Source organism: Simochromis diagramma, unplaced genomic scaffold (assembly GCF_900408965.1).
Source record: "Simochromis diagramma unplaced genomic scaffold, fSimDia1.1 OVJJ01000502.1, whole genome shotgun sequence".
Taxonomy (NCBI): Eukaryota; Metazoa; Chordata; class Actinopteri; order Cichliformes; family Cichlidae; genus Simochromis; species Simochromis diagramma.
This window is the reverse complement of record NW_024387120.1, coordinates 85149-98322: the sequence shown is the minus strand read 5'-3', so window position 1 is coordinate 98322 and position 13174 is coordinate 85149.

Sequence of the window (13174 nt, the reverse complement as noted above, 5' to 3'; positions counted from 1 at the left end):
TTTGACTTTCTGATGTTTGCATTAAGAAAAGTGTGTTTTAGTAGCTGTGTTTCGATTAATGTATCACATTATATTGTTGGGAATGTTAAATGCTAAAGTGAAGAAAAGGTTTGATTTCACTCATGACTGAGCATGTTATTATTAACCATAGCAGGCCACTGTAAAGAGTCAATTAACTTTTATAGAGGTAACCCCCCCCCCCAAAAAAAACAAAAACAACCCAACCCTCTATTGAGGTCTATGAATAACAGGGGAATGATAGGCTTGTCACATTCAAAATGGAGATATGTAATAATAAACACTGGTCCCCGTCTTTTGGGTGCTTTCATTGAAATAGTCAATAATTCAGAAAAGTAGAGATATAACCGACAGGGGCATGTGATAGGAGGTGGTGCTGCACAAGAACAAGAGCAAAACAAAGAAAAAAATATTGCGTTTAGCTTTGATAAATTCAAATTAAAATGTACCATTACACTCAGAGGATCAATATGAAATCAAATATATGCTAATTTTGTATGAAGTACATGACTGATAACTGTTCTGTCCTGAGCTTTTGTTTTTACAGCACCCACTGGACCACACCAACAGTTTCTCGCCACCAAAAGGGGGTACTTGCAAAGAATAGGGAGGAATATCATCAAAACTGGGAAAGGTAAGCCCCAAAGGGGGTGATAACACCAAAACTTTCACTTATGGTCAAATTCTCAAAATTTGACCCCAAACTTGAAAATTCTTCAAACATTTAGAGACAGAGTGGATAAACATAATGTCGCAAACCACATAAGGATGGAGCGTTTGAATCGATAAGATGGTGAAATAACACGCCGTAAAATGTTGATCATGTTGATTATGTTTATTCCAGTGTGCAGAGCAAGGTTATTATCATTAACGAAAACTAACGAAATAACAAAAAAATAGAAGTGAAAAAACATTTTCATTAACAGAAATATAATAAAAACAAAAAAGGAAAACTAACTAAAACTGTAATGAAGTGTTCACAAAATAACTAAAAGTAACTGAATTTATAGCAAAATGTGTTTAGTTTCATTTGAGTGTGCGTGCCCTACACTAGAGTAAGGCAGTCACGTTAGTCGAGTCGTCTGTGTTACTGCTCCGTCCACGCACAGAATCATGTCAGGAAAAGTCGGGAGAAAGCGCCAGAGTCCAATTTGGGATTACTTTGAATATGACTGTGTTTGGATAAAGCAAGTGTCTTGTAGTGGAAAGAGACAAATTATGAGGGACATTTATAAAAGGCTCCTCCTTGAATCGCTACCTTATTCGTGGTGGAGGGGTTTGTGTGTCCCAGGGATCCCAGGGTTATGTTGTCTGGGGGCTTTTGCCCCCTGGTAGGGTCTCCATGGCAAATTGGTCCTGGGTGAGGGACCAGACAAAGAGCGATTCAGAAGAACCTTATGAAAAGAATCGAGGGAACAGTTTACCCTGCCCGGGATAGGGGTTACCGGGGCCCCGCCCTGGAGCCAGGCCCGGGGAGGGTGCCTGAGGGCGAGCGTCTGGTGGCCGGGCCTTAGTCCATGGGGCCCGGCCGGGCACAGCCCGAAGAGGAGACATGGGCCCATCCTCCCCGCAGGCCCACCACCCGCAGGAGGCGCCATAGGGGTCGGGTGCATTGTGTGCGGATGGCGGCCAGGAGCGGAGGCCCTGGCGGACTGACCCCCGGCTGCCAAGACTGGCAATAGGGACATGGAATGTCACCTCTCTGGTGGGGAAGGAGACTGAGTTAGTGCGTTGAGGTTGAGAGGTACCAGCCTAGATATAGTCGGGCTCACCTGCTACTCATGGCGTGGGCTCTGGAACCAGTCTCCTGGAGAGGGGGCTGGATTCTGTCTCAGTCTGTGGAGTTGCCCCCTGGTGAGAGGCGGCGGGCTGGGGATGGATATTACTAGATATCCCCTCGGACTTGCCTGTACGTTGGGTTGTTCTACCGTGGATACGAGAGGGTTTGTTCCCTGCGCCTTAGGGTCGGGGAACGGGTCCTGACTGTCATCTGCGCTTATGCGACCGAGTGGCAGAGTTCAGGGAGTACCCAGCCTTCTTAGAGTCCCCTGGGGGTGTGCTCGGAAGGATGCTCCAAGCTGTGAGACTCTGTTGTCCCTGCTGGGAGACTTCAATGCTCACGTGGTAACGACAGCGAGACCTGGAGGGGCGTGATTGTGAGGAACGGCCTCCTTATCTGAAACCCGAGTCGGTGCTTTGTATTGGACTTCTGTGCTAAATCACAGTTTGGCCATACGAACACCTTGTTCGAACATAAGAGTGTCCATAAGTGCACGTGGGCACCAGGACGCTCTAGCGCCGTAGGTCGTGAATTCGAATTTTGTAATCGTATCACCAGACCTGCGACCTATGTTTCTGGACACTCGGGGTAAAGAGAGGGGCTGAGCTGTCAACTGATCACCACCTGGTGGTGAGTTTGGGATCAGGTGGCGGGGGAGGACGCTGGACAGACCTGGTGCACCTAAACGCGTAGTGAGGGTTGTGCTGGGAACGTCTAGCAGAGGCCCCAGTCCGCGAGATTCTTCAACGCACACCTCCGGCAGAGCTTCAATCAGCATTCCGAGGGAGACTGGGGACATTGAGTCCGAATGGACCAGGTTCAGCGTCTCCATTGCCGAAGCTGCTGCATTGAGCTGCGGCCGCAAGTTGGTTGGTGCCTGCCTGTGGTGGTAATCCCCCGAACCAAATGGTGGACACCAGAGGTGAAGGGAGCCACCAGGCTGAAGAAGGAGTCCTATCGGGCTTGGTTAGCCTGTGGGACTCCGGAGGCAGCCGACAGGTATCGACAGGCGAAGCGGAATGCGGCTCGGGCAGTGGCTGAAGCAAAAACTCGGGTGTGGGAGGAGTTCGGAGAGGCCATGGAAAAAGACTTTCAGACTGCCTCGAAGAGATTCTGGCAAACCGTCAGGCGTCTCGGGAGGGGAAAGCGGTGCTCTACCTGCACTGTGTATAGTGCTGGCGGAGCGCTGCTGACGTCGACTGAGAAATTGTCAGGCGGTGGAAGGAATACTTCGAGGACCTCCTTAATCCCACTGACACGTCTTCCGAGGAGGAAGCAGAGTCTGGGGATGAGGGGAATGACCCGCCAATTTCCGGGGGTGAGGTCACTGAGGCAGTTAAACAACTCCTTGGTGGCAGAGCCCCAGGTGTTGATGAGGTCCGCCCCGAGTTCCTGAAGGCTCTGGATGTTGTAGGGCTGTCCTGGTTGACACGCCTCTGCAATGTTGCGTGGAGATCAGGGGCAGTACCTGTGGACTGGCAGACCGGGGTGTTGGTCCCCATCTTTAAGAAGGGGGACCGGAGGGTGTGTTCCAACTACAGGGGGATCACACTCCTCAGCCTCCCTGGGAACTAGTCTATGCCAGGGTGCTGGAAAGGAGAGTTCATGCCGCTAGTCGAACCTCGATTACAGGAGGAACATGCTGTTTTTCGTCCTGGGTCGCGGAACACTGGACCAGCTCTTTATCCTCTCGAGGATACTTGAGGGTGCATGGGAGTTTGCCCAACCAGTCTACATGTGTTTTGTGGACTTGGAGAAGGCATTCGACCGTGTCCCTCGGGGTGTCCTGTGGGAGGTGTTGCGGGAGTATGGGGTGTCTGCCCATTGCTACGGGCCATTCGATCCCTATACAACCGTTGCAAGAGCTTGGTTCGCATTGCGGCAATAAGTCGGACCTCGTTCCCGGTGGGTGATGGGCTCCGCCAGGGCTGGCCCTTTGTCTTCCGTTTCTGTTCATAATTTTTATGGACAGGATTTCTAGGCTGCAGCCAAGTGGCGGAGGGCTTTCGCTTTGGTGGCCTCAGAATCTCATCTCTGATTTTTGCGGATGATGTGGTTCTGTTGGCTTCATTGGGTGAGGGCCTCCAGCTCGCACTGGAACGGTTCGCAGCCAAGTGTGAAGCAGCGGGAATGAGGATCAGCACCTCCAAATCTGAGGCCATGGTTCTCAGCCGGAAAAGGGTGGAGTGCCCACTCTGGGTCGGGGATGAGTTCCTGCCCCAAGTGGAGGAGTTCAAGTATCTCGGGGTCTTGTTCGCGAGTGATGGGAGAAGGGAGCCGGGAGATCGACAGACAGATTGGGGCTGCAGCTGCAGTAATGCGGACGCTGCACCGGTCCGTCGTGGTGAAGAGGGAGCTGAGTATAAAAGCGAAGCTCTCAATTTACCGGTCGATCTACGTCCCTACCCTCACCTATGGCCACGAGCTGTGGGTAGTGACCGAAAGAACGAGATCGCGAATACAAGCGGCAGAAATGAGCTTCCTCCGAAGGGTGGCTGGCCTCTCCCTTAGAGATAGGGTGAGAAGTTCAGCCATCCGGGAGGGGCTCAGAGTAGAGCCGCTGCTGCTCCGCATCGAAAGGAGCCAGCTGAGGTGGTCGGGCATATGACAAGGATGCCCCCTGGGCGCCTCCTGGGGTGAGGTGTTCCGGACATGTCCCACCGGGAGGAGGCCCCGGGGCAGACCCAGGACACGCTGGAGCGATTATATCTCTCGGCTGGCCTGGGAACGCCTTGGTGTTCCCCCGGATAAGCTGGAGGAGGTGGCTGGGGAGAGGGAGGTCTGGGCCTCTTTGCTTAGGCTGCTGCCCCCGCGACCTGGCCTCGGATAAAGCGGATGAAGGATGGATGGATTTATAAAAGGAAAAAATCCCACAAACCTTAAAGTGCACTTGAAAAGCTCACACAAGAAGGCTAACCTAGCTTACCTTGAGAAGGTAAGGGAGCACACTCAACCCTCATCCCCAGAAAACAGAAGCTAACCCCAGGCAAGGCAGCGTGATGCATCCCGAGACAACAGGACGGGGACATCTACATAACTGTGTGAGTCAATTGCCTTCAAAAAGATTATCAATTCACTTGAACCAAAATTACGAACACCTGCTGCAAGAGTTAATAGTCTCAATACCCAAGGATAAGCAGAAGAGCATGACTGATATGATGAAACTGGGATTTTGTTACACTTAATTATTGCAAACACAACTAAAACTATAACTGAAACTAATCAAAACTAAACTGAAACTAAGGATTTTCAAAAAAAAAAATAGAAACTAAACTAAACTAGCAAACAATTGGTAAAAACTAATTACAACTGACATAAACTTGAAAATCTGAAGTCGAAACTAAATAAAAAAAAACTAATGAAAATTGCAAAACTATTAAAACCCTGGTCCAGACTAAGATGGCGTTGGACATCTTCAGGGCAGAAAAGGTTGGTGTGACCAAGGTGTGGTTTGGTTGTTGTATGTATATTTCAAGATGATTGGCTCTGGATGACCAGTTACCAGGGGCATTGGAAGGAGGACGGACTCATTAAATGAGGAGAAGGAATTTTCTCGGGATTGGAGATCCTCTGGGTGAGTGGTTGACTAAAAGCATGCATAAAATAAAAGCTATTTTTTTGTTATTGATTGTAATAGATTGATAATTGGCCACATTTAGCAGCTGTATTGACTTGTTGTGGACGTAGTCCTACTTCATGTTTAAGCACTCTATTAACAGATTGAAAATAGTGACATTAAAGGAAGAAGTATGCAGCACCTCCCTGTCAGATGCCAGTCACGGTGGGGGCTCAGTGATGAATCAGGTGAGCTGCATTCATGGCTGAATCAAAACATAAGTTCCCCTGCTGTGGTCAGTGAGGGAAAACAGGGGGAAATAAAATTTAAAAGAGGCATTTATAAACGTTTATGTGTCAAGTTTATAAACGGGATAAAATGGGGGGTGTTTTACTGTTATTTCTAGCATCGGCATTATCGGTTACATCAGAATCATATAACAAGCATTGCATTAAACATTTATTGAAGCTATTGACATTACATTACCATTTGTATTACGTGATTGTTATAACCTCAGGTTAATCTTCTATTTACAGGTGTCAGGATAATCATATGATCTTTCATTGCAGGTGTAACCATGATCATTTTTATACATATTGCAGTTTGGTGCCTCATTATAGAGTTGTGCTCAAGTTAATAAGGGTTAAAAGCTACAGTCAACGCGATGTTTGGCTGATCTATGGACTGGAGTGACTTCGAGCATAGAAGGGCCGCACGCGCTTACATAACACTGATATCATGCTTTTCTTTGGTGACTTGTATTCAGTTATATCTTTTGCTAAGTTTTAAGTAGTGGCAGTTGATTAAACAACATTCATTTAATATTACATACCTGATTCAAGAGCATTACACACAGATCAACTTAACAATCTGCAAAACCTTGTAGCTGCAATGTTTGTGTCTCCATAAGGGACAGTTGGCTCCAGGAGATAAGTGGGAGTCAGTGCCTGTCCTCCAGAAGGAGAGAATATTCCTTTGCTGTGTCAAAGTAGTGAACAAGTTCATATTCAAGTGAAGTTCATATTAATACAGGTTTTGTTTCTGGGCAATTCTGCAGACGCAGGCTCTGGGCGGAGCCAGGAGTTGAACAGATCTAACATGTCAATTAAATTGATTTCATTCCCTGGCACAGGATGACAGGACTGGAGCAACGACACTGGATAGGAGAAGGTCTCATACTTTCTAAGATATGAGGTCATTAACCTTTTCTTTTAATTTTCTAGCTCCGTTGATTTGACACATGGGAATGTGTCAAAAAAGGGGGGGAAGTTGAGTTTTAACATCAAACAAGGGTTATATGAACATTTTTATGACTTCATTTGTGTTTTAATAACTTAGGTATGGTAAAGCTTAAGCTAATAGTGGTTTCCGGACTTTTTTAGAGAACAGTGAGAAGCATAAATCATTATTTCCATGTTTAAGCGTTAATCATTGAAATGAACTGAATAGCGTTTAGAAGATAAAATGCCTGTGTTCATGAGAAGCTGAGTACCACACTGGAAGGAAACCGTGGGACAGTAGGCGGAAGCAAACACATGATTTTTGTGAAAACGGGGGGCAAATGTTAGATTAAAAATGGCTAATTTGTTTTTGATGTCTTTTGTTAAAATGAGTGGTTTTAATAATTTTCAGACACACCTTGCAAATGTGCTTATAATGAGTTGGCACTCGGTCTTTTGAAGGTCATAAGCTTCGTTCGGCGTGATGGTCCGGACTGATATATTGCAGGTATGACTTTGAGTGCAGAGGGCTAAATGCAAACACACTTACACACACATAGGATATGATTAGAATAAGTCCCTGGGACATTCTGAATATTCTAAACCAATTCTGAATCACCAGAAGATCAGTAGATAACAACATTAGATTATTAGGCTAGGAGGAGAGGTGTTTTGGTTTTCTGTCTCTTACAGAGAAAGGAACAGACACCAGACGAGGTCACAGATATACGAGGATCCTTCGCAGCAGAGACAGACACAGTGAATGCCGAGACAACCACTGGGTTCAAGGTGTCCCAATGGCGTTTGGGGCTCCGATTAGTCACCTCAAAAGGATGGATCCCATAAACACAGCATAACCATGAAGGGGTTGGCGGAATCCCAGGAACACCAGACCACTGAGGTTAGAGAGGCTCTTTGGGCAAAAGTGGGTACCACGTTCCTGTTCCTTTTTCTGGGGGATACCCAGGAACAGCAGGACCCCGAGGATACACGATCGTTGTTTAAATCGGGTGCAGAATTAATCCCTGATCTGTGCACGGACTGAAGGGTTTCTAACCCCTGAGGTTGAAGAAGGAAGAGCAGGAGTATCACCCGACTGGAAGAACACTGGCGGCTGCAGCAATAAATAAAGGCTAAAAGCTCCTCAGGACAGAGGTTCTAGTCTGAGTACGTCTGACGGTTATAAGGTAGAACACCAAAATAAGCTGTGGGAGAACTGGGGAGTGTCAGCTTTACATGCTATGTTTGTGTAATAATAGTTTTTCTTGCATCTGAACTGCGCAAACTCAGAGGTCATCTCACATATGGTTCACCCAACAGGGGGACAAAGGACCTCAGGAGTGAGAAGAAATGAACCCGGCCACACTGGATTGCAGGGTGTAGGTGAGCTCTTTATTCTAAAGAGCTCAACAGGGGGAGTGTGGGATATAATATTATTTTATGCCATGTTAGACCCCTAATTAAAGATTGTGAATTATTATGTAGTTTTAGTTTGCATTATTCTCCTGAATTAGAAGAAGGTGATAACTATTGCATTTGTTAAACTGATTTGCATTACATTAGACTGCTGATTTATTGTGAATGAATGATATTGTTTTATGATGCATTATACTGCTGAGTTATAAGAAATACTGTTCGCAGAAAGTCATCGCCTTATTTGTCTGATTAGAAGAGAACAGAACATACTGGAGTTTTCTGCCCCATCTCAGCAGGAGCAGATAAACAGGGAGCCAAGGTCGTAGCTTAGGCGCTGTGTGAGAGAAAGAATGTGAATGTTTAGGCTTTTATGATTAGGTGGGGGCCACTAGAGACTATAAGAGTTTGATCAATGCTCCACCATTTTGAGATCTGATGCTGTCTGCGTACGGTGTCCATCTCCCAGCGTGTGATCATTAAAATCATCGTTTGACTCAACCCGGCCGGACCAGTGTTGTTATTTTGGTTTTTCCTCTTGTATCCATCCCCAATATTTGAATCCGTAACACACCAAATCAAAACAACAGTAATCAACAGTAACTACGTTTTATTGTAAGGTAAAGACCCCACAATAATACAGAGAGAACCCCAACTATCAAACAACTCACTATCAGCGAGCACTTGGCAACAGTGGGGAGGTAAAACTCCCTTTTAACAGGAAGAAACCTTCAGCATAATCAGGCTCGAGTTTCTGCTGAAGCCATCTGCAATGATTGGTGAAGGGAAGAGGGGAGGGAGATAGGACAGAAAACACACTGTGGAAGAGAGCCAGGGATTATTAATAACTAACTAATGATTAAATGCAAAGTAGTGTATAAACACATGGAGAGTGAAGCAGAAAAAGTGAATAATGGGAGATCTCCAGTTCATGAGTCAAAAAAAAGTATCAGGGGGATTTCAGGCTAGTTTACTCCTAGTACCAGTCCCAAGCAGAGATAAATAGGAGCGCTGTGTCATGAAGAGCATCTGTTATAAAAATCAGACATGGTTGTCTATCTACTGCTACAGCCCCATGGGAAACAAGGGCCCAGCCAAAAGAACCTTTCATTAAGATTCATAGAAGTATCAAAGCAGGGCATTAATCGGAGCAATGTTGCACAAAAAAATCCTTGAGTGCAACATGAAACACATCCAGGCAATGGTTTCAACAGCTGGTAGTGATAACATGCCAACAGAAGTAAAAAATAGCCGCAAAAAAAGGCACCGGAGGAGAACACTGCTCCATATAAACAACGTCAAATTGAAAATATTTTTAAATGTTATGGAAACTGTTTCTTCAACCCTCATGAATACACCCAGCCATAGAATGTCAACAGAACATTTTTTTTAAAATTTTTGCTTCTGTTCAAATAAGTATGCAGCATGAACCAGCGCCAGGGACCGTAGATTTGTTCAGTTCAAGAGGCTCGATTTCACTTTTCTTGCAATTATTACAAACCTAAACTATATGACTTCTTCTTTGGGTTTGTTGATGTTATATTAGTCCCAGCATTGCTCTACACATTTGAACCTGACTTGCTTCTACCAGGTTCTTTGATATTTAATTAAAATGACCAAGAATATATTTTTTCCATGCCCTCTAGTGAATGGGATGTATTTTGAGGGACTACAAGCAATTCCATTTTAAAAAATAACAGCTTCACACTTGAGTAGTTCCACGGTGTAAACAAGACCATAAAACAGCAGTTCGTGTCCTGACCGATATGCACGTTGGACTTAGATTTGAATACTACTCATTTGCAGTGGGTTGGGGTTCACTGATAAAAGTAACAGTTCAGATCTTATCAGATGGTCAAAGCTAAAGTAGCGAACTTGTTCATTACTTAACACTCTTCACACATACACACACATTTTCTTTTTCCAGTACCGAGAGGACTAAAGAAGCACAGTCACAACCATTAATGAACAGGTTAAAACACCACAGTTGTGCATTTAAGTTGACATAATGTCTGAGGTCAGTGAGAGTGCAGAAAGGTAAGTATAGAGTGTTTTCCCTTTCCTCGGCTGCTCTGTAGTATGTTATGTTGTGAGCCCACAACTTCTTGTCTTGGCATAGTGTGTTAGACTACTGCTTGTCATGACTGGGGAGCTTAGATAAAGTGCTGTTGCAGCACAAGGCACAATTTGCAGGACTGGTGTTGGCATTCATAAAACGATCAATAAAAATAAAACAAAAGAAATGAAAGATCTGCTCAACTGAAGCTAAAGCCTAAAAAATCTGACCTTTGTTATTTGCCCTGTTGAAACCAATTGTATTATACCTGACATTATTTTAAGTATAATTATTTTTTATTATTGTATTTTTGTTCATATAATGCATTTGTAGCATTCATTTCATTGTTTAGTAAATGGGTTTAAATGTTTAGTAATGCTAGCAAGCAAAAAAAGGTTTTGATCATCAGTCTATTTTATTTTATTAAAAATTTGACTTATTCAGAAACACTGCACACATATTTGAAATGTTATGCATTTACATGACTGTAACCTGTTATTGTAATCTGATTTTCAGAATTCCCTCAAATGCCTTTATGTTCAGGTCATTCTATTGGCTTCTAAAGACAGGTCAGAGGTCAAATGGGACATATTTTAAATCTGCATATGGTGCTTTCTATATATTCCCAATGAACACTAAACTTCTGAGGCTTTTTGTCAATTTCCCACCAATACATGAGCTGACCTTGTAGACTTTACTGGATGTAAGGCAAATTTTATTTGATGGTTAACTCTACTTCCCTAAACGTTTTATCAGAATTCATTCAAAACATCATTCAAAGTTATTGTGGTTACAGACAGAATGATGGCACGCATGCACACAAACGCTGCCAAATATAATAACCAAATAAAAAGAAGAGGAAGAAATGTTCTTTGTATAGTGCTTATCAAAGCCAGCCTTAAAAAGCCCATCCTGCACTCTGACAGATGTATTAACAACAACACATTAAGTGCTAACACGTGTTGCATCAGCTCAGGGACAACACACGTTGTGTCAGATTTGTCACACACGTGTTTATTTTGAAAGTTGTTTGAAGGTAATTTTAAGCATTTTTTACACATGTTGCGTCAAAATTCACGCAAAAGGTGTTGCACATGTGACAACACGTTTCTGCGTTACTTTTTTAAGTCCTTTCAAAGAGTCCAGAAACACAGAAAATCAAACAAATTTGGAGGGAATTTACATATCAATTAAAATATAGCCTTTAAGACTCAAGTCAAACTAAGGATAGGAATAAGATCAAATGTCCGACAAATTAAAATAAATTAAATGATAAAGATGGAGTTCATTAATGATAGCTTTGATATTGCGCTGAATATTAGTCTTGTGAAACAAGTATCCAAAAAGAAATAAAGTTATCAAAAACGTCTTATCAGTCACCACTGCTCCTAATAACTCTGTAATATCAGCTAAACTGATAACTGTACACACTGTGGCAAAAATCTATTATACTAGCCAAACATAAGCATGACTTGAATTCTAGGCTCAAGTTAAAAGATAAAGAAATTTATAACCAGATTAAAAAAAGAAGAAGAAGATATCTCTGGGACAATTAATCATTTTAACTTCAGTACCGTAAATGTTTATAGTTCAATTTATAATCTCATGTGCTGTGAAAGACTGAAAAACAGATGCCAGTTAAAATAATGATAAAGAAAGAATACATTTATTTTGCGATTGCTCCTACTTCAGGATAAATGTGTGATTAGGGCTTGAAGCTGCATGGAACCACATCCAAAAGGGTTTCTAACTACGTCTGTCAGGGTGTCCTCACAAGACCTTAGCAGCAAGAAAGCTCGATTATCACAGAGCTGTTTTGTCAAATTAGAACCATCCCTGTGTTGGTGGCAGTAAACTACAGGCTGGCTGTTTTCTATTCTCCAGATGCTCCTGGTACAGACACATCTTGCCACAGCCTTTTGATGTTTCTTGTTAACTGTAAATTGCTTGTTTTTATTAACTCAATAGCTGGTCTGCAGCTTTCCTCAATGAACGCCAGGGAACTGTATCAAGCGCCATGGTAGGTAATCGTGATTAAGAGATTCAAATACAGTCCAAATGTCAAACTCATGGTACCACTAGGGGAAAGTCAGGGGATCGTTATGATGCCTCTAGGGGTCGTCTACAAATGTTAAAGCAGTCAATCCAGTAGTAGGAAATATTTCAAGTGACATGTCTGAACTAATTTGGAGTGAATGGGTGATCAGAACAAGACAACATAAGGTTTTTAAATATATCTTGCAGTATTATGATGATTCGTACTCTCTCTCTTTACTGTTTAGATAAAAGGCTGTAATCAAACTCAAAAAACTGGAGTTAAGGTCAGTGCTTCTTGTGGTTTATCGCATGGCCCCCAAAAGGGCATAAGCATGTAAACCAACGCAAAGTTGTTGGAAACCTGGAGTCAGGGACTTGTGAACTTTTACCCAGAACTCAAAGAAGGATGTTGGGGAATTGAATGTGTTTATACAGGATATGTAAAACAATGCAATGTATTTAAACTTGGCGAAGCGTTTCGCAATTATGTAAGAACCTAATTACAAAAGTCATCATCTCTCTGGCTTATAGTTACCTGAATTTATCATTAAAAAATACCTGCTTTCCACAGATTGCATCCAAACGTATGGAGCGACGATCATCATCCTCACCCGCACCGTTGTTATCACTGCAGAGGGCAACCGCTGTCGACAGACCTTGAGTTATTTTATTTAGACTACACTGACCTCTAGTGGACTTAACGAATAATACAAGTGACTTTCATTAAAAACCTGCAAAATTATTTTAAATTATTTTATCAAGCAAACTATGGGACGTGTAAAACATTAACCCCACCAAAAAATAAATGTAAAAAATGGTAATTTTTTTTTTTGTTTGTTTCTCGCGAGACAGATGTTGCTTAAGCAGTCCTAGTCGAGACCTCACTTGTTAGCCCTGCCCTGGGACCAGCTGCTCTAAATTCTGTACCCTGCAGTATTTTTCCGCGTTCCCCACCGACCTCACATTCCCCAGCCTCGGCTGCCTCTTTCCAGAAAACTTTTTCCATCTTCATCAGATACTAACAAGTACACTTAAAGGTTTTACGAGGCTTTTTTCAGCGACACCCATGGGAGAAATGACGGAGGAAAAGAATG